Below are 10,851 nucleotides of genomic sequence, written 5' to 3'. Positions count from 1 at the left end.
TTTTAAAGTGTGTTATTATTATCCTAACAACAATCACCTGTGAAGTGGGGCTGAGAGAGCTCCAAGGAGCTGTGACTGACCCAAGGTCACTCAATTGCTTTCAAGCGGAGGAGTGGAGAATCAAACCCAGGCCGTTTTCACTCTTCTTCCCTTCCCTTCAAACAACTGGGAATGTTGCGCAAAAAACGTGGAAGATTGTGTTTTCTCACACGAGATTTGCGTGATATCGCACAAATCTCATGCGAGAAAACACGATCTTCTGCATTTTTGCGCAACGTTCTGGGTTGTTCAAAGGGAAGGTAAGCAGTGTGAAAACAGCCCCAGTTCTCCAGATTCTAATCCTGCTGCTCTTAACCACTACACCAAGCCACTACACCAAAGTTCAAACATCCAAAATTGCTCATCCCAAAGGAAAGATTTAAAGTATTTCTGTTCCGATTCCAAGAAATGTGCTGGTCATTTTTTCTTTTCTTTTCTTTTCCTTTTTTAAAAAAACATATTTTTAACCGTAGTGTTGCCAGCACCTATATTAAATGTTATGTGGAATGCTGTTGTTGTGCATTTTCAAGGTTGTGAAATATCTTTGATTTTTTTTAAAAAAAAAGGTAAGGTAGGTGTCGTTAAAACAAATAATAAACCATGTCTCCCAGATGCTTCAGCCTTAAGAGATTTTGATTCGACATACGGTGGCATTAGATTGAAATCCCTTCCAAATCTAATTCCCACTAACTCAGAGGATCTGGATTTCATCCACAACATTTGTTTTAGTAGTTTTTTATCGCCGTTGCAAGGCTCACACCAGCTGTTAGTTTATGGAGAACTGCCTTCTGTCTCCATAACTGCTGTCATCTCGGTCGCTTTCCTAGCATGGTATTTGAGGGCATCGAAGTCTAATGGCCTTGCTCAGCTACCAGACTCGTTGATTTCCCAGATGCAAGGTCTTTGTTGTTAGCACACATCACTGGCATTCAGTCCAACCTTTATGGGATCACATTTCAAAGAAACAAACAGGATTTCTTGATGAGCTGGCATGGCCACTGACCATTGGCCAGGTTAATGTCCCAAGTCTGAGGTCTTCTGGACGCCTTGAGTATGCCTCGGCCTTTCCACCTATGAATATAAAGAGAGATTATAAAACAATCTTCTGTTCTAACTTTTTGATTGCACCAAGCCATCAGTTTTCCTATTTATTTCAAGAAGACACTTGGCGAAGCTAACAGCCATTGAAGTCTTGCACCCTCCCTCAGTCAATGCTTTCATGGTACTTCCAGGGCTGGTTCTGAACTGTCTTAAGGGGCCTTCTGCAATGTTGCTTTGCAAATGCTACCCAGGTTGATATCGGCTTCTCAGCAAATGAGGACATTGGAGATGAGATTTCCCTGCTTGATACAGTGCAGGGGAATTAGATAAAAATTGGGTCCCCTCATCACGATCTAAGAAAAACTAAAGGGAAGATGACTGAGTTTCGCTCCCTATTCTCTAAGTGGTGGGACATGTAAGAAGTAAGGTGGCAAGAGTAAGAGAATCTGATAGTTTCGTCAGTGGCATTGGCCAGTTTGTGGGTTTTCACCTCTTCACCCTAAGGCTGAAACAGTAGGATGAGATACTGCATGCTATATAGGAGGCCAGTTTGGATCTCTGGAGCCATACATGGTCGTAGAGGTGAGCAATCGTATATGCGCTATTGGCAAATTAAGAGCATAAGAAGAGCCCTGATGGAACAGACAAAAGGCCTATCTAGTCAAGCACCCTCTTTCCCGCAAGGGTCAATGAGGTGATTTGGGGAAAACCATTCACATATAGCTATGGCCCAACAGGAGGAAGAACAGATCCACAGGGCCATTTCAGGTCAAGAAAATGGTGAATGGAAGGTTTAAATTTCCTCCTCTTTCAACAATGGGCTCGACATCTCTGTTGTTTAAAGAAAGAATACTTGCAGCCAGGGCTTTTATGGAAAAAGAGGTGGTGGAACTCAGTGGGTTGCCAGCACAGGGGGCAACTTCTGGCGGGAGGTGGTGTCCCCAGTACCACATGTGCACGCGCAAAGTGTGCATACGCTCCCAGGACTGCACAATGACATCAGTTTGGGTCAGCTGGAACAAGGGGGGAGTTTTTTAAAGTTTAAATCACCCTCTGTGAAAATGGTCAGAGGGGAGTTCTGTCTGATCTCCAGACAGAGGGGAGAATCTCAACTCCCCTCTGTCTGGAGATCAGGGGGTGGGGCCACTGGTCATGTGACCATTTTCAAGAGGTTCCAGAACTCCGTTCCACCACATTCCAGCTGGGAAAAAAGCCCTGCTTGCAGCTACATTCACAGAACCCCCAGCCTAGGGATCCCCAATTCCTCAGTGGGGTCAGGGGATCATCCCCCCCACTTTCACCCTCTCCCCCCACTTTCACTTACCTGGCTGGTGGGGGAGGAAGGCTTGGGAATGGGCCTCCCAGCCATACTCCTGGGGCAGTGCAATGATGTCACTCCTGGGAGTGCTGTCACCGCGCCACTTCAAGAGAATTCCTGTGCTTTCCTGCAAGCTGATTTGGGCCCCAAACAGGCTGAATTGGGCCCATTTGAGGCCCAAATTGGTCCGCTGGGAAGTGCGTGCGTAACCCTGCCCCTGTGTGGTGATGTCACTGGTAATGCCATCATTGTCTAGCCACAAGCCCACACCCATGAAGAATGGAAGAAGAAGGTAAGAGCCAGGTCTCCCTCCCCCACCAGGATGGTAAGGGGACCTGGCAACTCTGTCCCAGCCCCTTATTTCAACTGGTCTTGAGAGCCCTGATTTGACACAGCAGCAGAACCATATTCGGTATGTCTTCCTCATTCATGTATAAAGTCAAGGAAACTAGTTTCTATAGAAAAGTGGTAGGGGTGAGAGATTCGGTTCTCCCGCTGCAGACCAGCTTTGCTATGTATGAATAACCATGTGCATGTGTATATGAATGTGTGTAATTAGAAGAAATACTGTCCCAAATTAGTTTTATCCTCTGTCAACCACCATGGTTGCTCTTTTCTCCTGAAAAGTAAGCAGTGACTCAGCTGGTAAAATGAAAAGAAACAGTTGTAACACTGGTTCGTTCATTAATTTTCTGACAGTTACCATAATGTATATTGCTCTCACAGGGCACATTTGGGTCTACAAACAAACCTGTTTATGATAGGTTTGTAACGGTTGCTATGACTCCTGGGAATTATCAACAACGATCAACAACAGTCCCAATCCGGAAGTGGGAAACGACTGAGTGGAGAAGCTCAGGTGTGTGCCGAAAGGAACACATATACCTAAATGAATAGCAAGGGAAAAGTGTGGGGAAGTTATTTTTAAATGTGCAACTCCCAGGGAAATAGGGGACAAGACACACGGAAATGTTAGATTGGGGTACAGACAATATCAAAAAGCCAATTCACACCACGTGTTACTACAGGTGTTTGCCTTCAAGCCTAACTAATCCATTGGTAGTACCCCAGAGAACCAGAGTCCACTTTTGTCTCTGAACATATGGCATTATTTGCCAAGGCCCTCTCTTCTCCGTTGTTGCTCAAGCTCTTTTTTCTTAATTAAAAGAAAATTACACCAAGGGGTTTCTGGCAGCCTTTTGCATTTCGGCTGCATTTGGAGGGCGAGCATTCAAGTCAGGTCCACATTTTATGCACGGCAAAGGTAGTTTGCAGCATGTGCACTAGTGCACCCAGGGGAAGGCAACAAAGAGGCAAATCAAATGTGATGGTGAGAGCAGCTGTAGCATAGTGGTTATGTGGTTGGGCTGCAAATCGGCACTCTGCTGGTTTGACTCCTGCTACTGCCATGAATTTTGCAGGTGGCCTTGGGTAAGCTACTCCTCTCAGCCCCAGCTCCCCAGCTGTATTGTGGAGATGATAATGACACTGGCTTGATTCACCGCTCTGAGCAGGGCACTAATCTGTCTAGAAAAGTGGTATAATAACTGTTGTTATTATGATTAGTTCCATGAATGAAGCATTCAGATTGTTTAAAAAAAAATAGGCTTGCATGGACCTGATCCAGACCAGGACCAAATTGCAAGGAAAGAGTGGATTAAGCTTTCCCCCCATTTTTTAATGTGATCCACAGCTTGTATCTGACCCATTTGGGCAAACATGCAAGGACCATACCCCCCCCCCCAGGTAAAATAGCAGCTCTACTGGGCTTTTTTAAGGTGGAAGGGGGATGGAACCATGCTCCCAAACCAAACTTGACCCCAAATGCTTGCTGGGCAAAGGGAAAAGGAAAATTTCCAGGAGCTCCATTCATGGAAATCCCAGCATTGCATCTGGTCTGTGCATCAGCACTTTACCGGTTTGAATCCCACTCCTGCCATGTCCTCAGCAAGTGGCCTTGGGTAAGACTCCTCTCATCCCAGCTCCCCAGCCATATTGTGGTGATAACAACAACAACAACAACATTTGATTTATATACCACCCTTCAGGATGACTTAACACCCACTCAGAGTGGTGTACAAAGTATGTGAGGTGGGTGGGGTGAGAGAGCTAGAAGTTGTGACCCAAGGTCACCCAGCTGGCTTCAAGCAGAGGAGTGAGGAATCAAAGCCGGTTCTCCAGATTAGAGTCCCGTTGCTCTTAACGACTACACCAAACTGGCTCTCAATAATAATAATACTGACTTTGTTCACCACTCTGAGTGGGGCATTACTCTGTCTAGAAGAGTGGTATATAAGCACTGCTACTACTACTTCTACTACTAGTATTACTACAACTACTACTTCTGCTACTGCTACTGCTTCTACTACTAACTCAGTCCTCTGCCAGCTGTGGGCCATTACAGCCCCTCCCTCCCAAGAAAACTACCATGGTGGGAGGGAGAACCAGCCTAGGCCCACCACCACAGAATGGGTAGTTGCAAACAGCTTCTGCTTTCTGCCAGAAAGAGTGCGGCTTCCTTTCCCAGTCCCCCTGGGGGCCTGCAGAGGCAAGGGGAAAGATACAGCATTATTTTAATCCATTTTAAGCACCGCTTTTGGACCCTGTTTGATTGAAATGTGAGGTATATGAAATTAGTGGGGGTGGGTCCTATGCTGGTAACAGTTTTTGAACGGAAAAGCAATCATTTATGTCACACATCCCACACAGTCTGAAATGTGGGATAGTCAATTTGCCACCTCAGCGAGAACTGAAGCTGAGGTTTCAATTTCCATAGCAGACTTACATATCAGAGTCACCACCAGCTTTGTCCTGCTACTCACTTCGACCATCTGCCTGCCTTTTTTAAAAGATGCCACATGTGCATTTATATATATCTATATCAAGCCATCTATTATTTTTTGAAAAAAATGAAAACTTCAAAAAGATGTCCAGGGATTAGGTGGGAGATGCCACAGGTTTTGGCAAATGAGCGGTGTTCTCAGCCACCTTTCCCACAGCCCAGTTGTTCAGATCTCAGCTTGGGAAGTGTAATGGAGTATAATCTCTTCTGAACTTGCCCCAGTATATAAATCTTAAATCTGCTTTCATCCTGAAAATGAAGTCCTGCCCTCAAGTCACAGTTGACTTATGGCAACTCCTAGAGGGGTTTTCATAGCAAGAGAATAATGAGGTGGTTTGCCATTGCCTGCCTCTGCAACCCTGGTCTTTTTGGAGGTCTCCCATCCAATTACTAAACAAGGTCAACCCTGCTTAGCTTCTGAGGGCCAAACTACAAGTGACGAATGGCACAGGTTGGACACTTGTCAGCTTCTCTCAAGTTTTGATGGGAAATGTAGGCAGCTTGGCGGAATGTTGGATAAGTGACAGTTGAAAAGTCCATTGGACAGCAGTCAGAGAGCCAAGCTGCAAGACCAGGATGACTACATTTCCCATCAAAACTTGAGGGAAGCTGACAAGTGTCCAACCAGTGTCATTCGTCACTTGTAGCTTGGCCCTGAGATCTGACAAGATCAGGCTCTCCTGGACTATCCAGGTTCAGTCAGTGTTTTTTTGTTACGTCTGACCTTTGAGGCTAGTAATGGAAAGGCATCAGATATTTCTTTTTCAGATCATGGCTCGTCATTTGTTCTGGGAGCAGAACTGATGAGAGCTTTTTGCATTTTTTTAAAAAAAAACAGACACAGCTAAAGCTACATGTAAAAAAGAAATAGGCAGCAGAATGAAAAACATTGATGAGAAAAAACCCACCTAACATTAAAATTCAGAATAGTAATTCCAGATCCGTTAATAATCGCTGGGAAGGCACAGCATCCTGGTGTTGATCGATCCTGTCGCTCCCAGAATGCTTTTGAATGATCATAGCATGAGGTGAAGCCAAGGTCTGCATGAAATCAAGGTCACATGGCCAGACACAATTGCTTCTGTAACCCCATCAGAGACGCCTAATGGAATGACATTACCTGATCGAAAGCCTAGTCTTCACATAAACATCCAAAGAGACCATTCATCTTTGGTGCTGTGAATCTAGCAAGGCATTTCAGCCAAATATCTTTGCACAGAATTGTCTAGTGAGACTAGAAGATGTCTCGTATTGATGTGGACAAATTGGAACAGGTGCAGATGAGAGCAACCAGGATGATCAGGCGCCTGGAGTACAGATGGGCACGAACTGAAGCACAAACTGAAATTAAGCACGAACCAGGCCGGTTTGTGGTTCGCGAACCGTGGTTCGTCAGATCCCATTTCTGCCGAACCACCATGAACTTTAGGCTGGTTCGTTTGATTCATTTTTTGGTTCATGACTGCAGACAGTTTGGTGCTAATCAATCAGTTTCCTAGACAACAGGGGATGGACTTCCTGCAGACCTTCTTCTGGCCTGGAAGTGACCTTCTGCTGACCCGGAAGTGATGGTTTTCTGACCCAGATGTGACATTTTCACGAACCAATCAAACTGGTTCGCAAACCAGGGGCAGGTTTGTGAAAGCTCGTGGTTCATGGTTCGTGAAATTTGACGAACCACGAACTGCATGGTTTGAGGGTTTTTCGGTTTGTGCCCATCTCTAGTCTGGAGACCAAGACCTACAAGGAAAGGCTGAGGCACTTGGGAATGTTCAGTTTGGAGACGAAGAGGTTGAAGGGAGACATGATTGCTCTCTTTATGTATTTAAAAGGCTGTCACTTAGGGAAGCGAACAGAGCTGTTCCTGTTGGCAACAGAGGATAGGAAGGAAGGTGCCAGCTGGATATTAAGAAAAACTTCACATTAAGAGTAATTCAGCAGTGGAATTGGCTGCCTAGGGATGTGATGGGTTCCCCCTTATTGGCAGTCTTCAAGGAACAGTTGGATGAATACTTGTTGGAAATGGTTTAGGTGGCTCCTGCACTGGGTGTGGTCAGTGGTCTAGATAGTCTATAAGACCCTTTCCAACCCTATGAGTCTATGATTTGATCAGAAAATCCATTTTGGTTTGTGTAGACCACTGCATGGTTGAACTCACACATCCTACTTTGTCCTAGGTAGTCAGAAGCTGAAGGAAGGTTTACTAATGAGGGCAAGTTGGCCAGCAGTGACAGAACAGAGAAGAGCACAAGCAAGAATGCCTTAGAGGGAGGCAATGCTTCCTGTTCCTTGCCCCTTCATAACTTGTTTGGTGTTTTTCATTCTTCCTTGTGGCCCACTCCTTATACGATTGACATTCAAAACTGCTGCTTGGAGAATACTTAAAGAGAAGAGTTCTCCACTCCAGCTGGTACATAGATAACCTATGACTGGTTTTCAAGAGGGGGGGAAAGTGATATAGACAATTCCAATCAATGTCACCTTTCTTGTCTGCAAGCCCAGTTAGTGCTAGCAGAGCTAAAGATTGCCTCAGTTTCCAAAATGCTTCCTTGCTTTCCTTCTAGATTTTACCACAGTTGAAGAGAAAGAATAGTACATCCTTTGGGAAGGAGAACAGATTTTAGAATGTTTTGCTTTTGTCTATCTATCTATCTATCTATCTATCTATCTATCTATCTATCTATTGCATTATTGGGCTGCTTTACCGGCAGCTAAAAACCATTGCAGATCAATACAATGGTCTGTGGAACATAACAATTTAAATTTTTTGTGGCTCCTCTTAAAATAAGCCACCTGAGCAACAGGCTGAAGGAGAACAGAACTTTCCCTAGGAGTTGCTGATCTTGTTCCTGGTAACTCTAGCCTAGTCTTCCTTACACATTGGCCGTTTTCACACTACTAACCTGCTTCCGTAACATTGCGAAATGTCACACAAAAAAAGCGGAAGATAGCATCTTCTCGCGAGAGTTTTGCACGATGTCGTACAAAACTCGCGCGAGAAGACGCTATCTTCCACGGGTTTTCCTTGATGTTTTGCAATGTTATGGAAGCAGGTTAGTAGTGTGAAAACGGCCATTGTTTGGTCTTGCCAGGTACTTTGCCAAACACTTCACTGCATCATGGGAGTGAATGAGTTAAAGTTGGTTTTATTAAAGAATACCAGTATCAAGATACTATGACAGGAACATTGGCTGAAGTGACTCAAGGTAGCAAAGTAAGGTTAATTATAGGTCAAAGTCCCCACCCCCACAAGTGGGAAAGTAAGTCCATTAGGACTTTGACGCACTGAGGCTGGGAAGAGGGGAGGAGGGAAAGGATGAGTTCTGCTCAGTCTCTTAGGAGTTCGTTGCAGTCTCTGCTGAAACTTCAAGGCCACGTTCTCAGGCCTGCCAGGAAATTGTAACCAAAACACCTGCAAGATAAGCAGCTAGCAACCATTCAGCAAAACAGGTTTCCCTCTGCATGTTCTCACACTGCAGCAAGAAATTCATAACACGTGACAGATATGCTGGAGGCGTATCTGACATTGGCATGGTTTGCTTCAGGGAGAAGTAGGCCTAGATGTTATGGAAAGCATGTGGTTGCCACCAAAATAACCGTTTCATGTGTAATTCATTGTTCCTGCTCTGTAATGTCTACCAGAAATGATGGCATGACATTTTACATTTCCCTGCCCTCTTTCCAGATAATTGGCTGCTGATATCAGGTGGTGGGATTGACATTCATAAGGAATGTTCTGTTGGATGTTACACAAGGGAAGGAGGAGTAAGGCATGTGACATCAACTTTGGCTTCCTGACTTTCTGAACACATAATGTTTGAAGGCAGCCATTGGTTGGACATTTGTTTTTCATAAAGGACATAAACATCATCAGATTATAATCTCATTAAAATGCTGTGGCAGGTGGCTTGATGATAAGTTATCTCTTTGAGACAGCATGTTTTACAAGAAAAAAATAATTTAAAGTTTTTTTTCCCCTCCTCTTGATTATGAGCAGGCAAGATTTTATCTAGTAACCTAGTGGAAGATTTCAAGACTTTAAATGTAATGGGACAACTTGTGAGCATGTCCTTCATCAGGCCACAGAATGTAACCCATACATTATTGCAGTATGTGGGATCGTCTTTCTTAAAGTGATTCATACATTGAACTGTGAATCACTTTGGAATGGCTGCGGTATGCACAGCTCAGACCCATGGATGCCGTAATGTCTAGTTTGGCCATAAGAAAGACCTCCTTGGCTTGACCTTCCCACAACTGAAAGGCTTTGTTTCCTTCTCTCTCTCTTGTGTGTGCGGTGATTAACCTTCAGTTTTCATTTTGACCAAGGAAATGTTTGAAGTGGGAATATTACAAGCTGAAAAGTCCTAATTTAAATGGGAAGTATTCTTTTCTGGACATATCTGTGTGACTTTGAGCTAAACAGGAGTTACCTTTGGAAGAACCCGGAGGCCTGAGGATTTGAGGACCCGTTCTATGGAGGTGAAGGAACATCAGTTCTGCAAGGATGGAACATGATCCATCCCCTAAATGCACTCAGGAGCCAAGCATGCTGGCAGCAGCGAGAGGAAGAGGAAACTGCTGGTGAGATCGGCTCCCTGTCCCTCTCACTGCTGCCAGCACACTTCACTCCTGAGTGCAAGGAAACAAGGGTAATGCACTTCCTCTTGCTGCTGCCGGTGTGCTCCCCTTGCTCCCCTAAATGCACTCAAGAGCTGAGCATGCTGGCATCAGCAAAAGGGAGCCAAGCAGACTAGGGCTGATTCCGCACACGTTGGATATTGCACTTTCAATGCACTTTATCAATCGTTTGAGGTGGATTTTTTGTTCCGCACGCAAAAAAATCCATTCCAAATGATCTATAAAGAGGATTATCCAACGTGTGCGGAATCACTCTAGATGAGATGCCTAAAGAAAGAACCTCTGCCAGGGAGAGGGGGGATTCTCCCTCTTCTCCCTGATAGAGGTTCTTTCTCATTACATTTCCCATGGAAACTTGCAGGAAACATGAGTTTCCTCCACGCATCAGGCGTCTCGTCTGTTTTGGCTCACAGACACAATCTGTTCTAGTGCACCCCCTAGTGTGCAAGCATGCTGAATCCCCTTTACTCCACTTTGAATTCCAACATTGAACAGAATCTGGCAGGAACCTTATATACACACCCTCAACACACAGCCATTATTTTGCCACCTCAATGATGAAATGGGGGGTGGGGAACCCTCATCTAACACTGACCCTTCTTTGCAAATGGCTGTGATTTGTGCATAAAAAAGCATGACTGGGGCATGTTATCAAAGAGGCAAGAGCCACCCACTCCAAAATGGAGTTGAAATTCCTTTCCAAAGAGGATGCTTGCTACTGTATGGAATTCTACACAACTAACTCGAGGCTCTTTGCTCTTTAAAACAGTCATTTTTCATAGGCACAGCCTCTCAGCCTTGATATATAGTTCTCTTGAGGACAGCTTGCTGGCAGTAACTTATGGTACCTTTATTTTGTCAAAAGGTGACACGATCCTTTCGGTTAAGTCTATTATTTAAGTGTGGCATAAATAAGAAGAAAACAGTGACTAATGGGACTGCCTTCTTCATCAGGGTCTCTAGTGACATA

Source organism: Eublepharis macularius, chromosome 3, assembly GCF_028583425.1.
Source record: "Eublepharis macularius isolate TG4126 chromosome 3, MPM_Emac_v1.0, whole genome shotgun sequence".
Taxonomy (NCBI): Eukaryota; Metazoa; Chordata; class Lepidosauria; order Squamata; family Eublepharidae; genus Eublepharis; species Eublepharis macularius.
Note: the sequence above shows the minus strand (reverse complement) of the source record.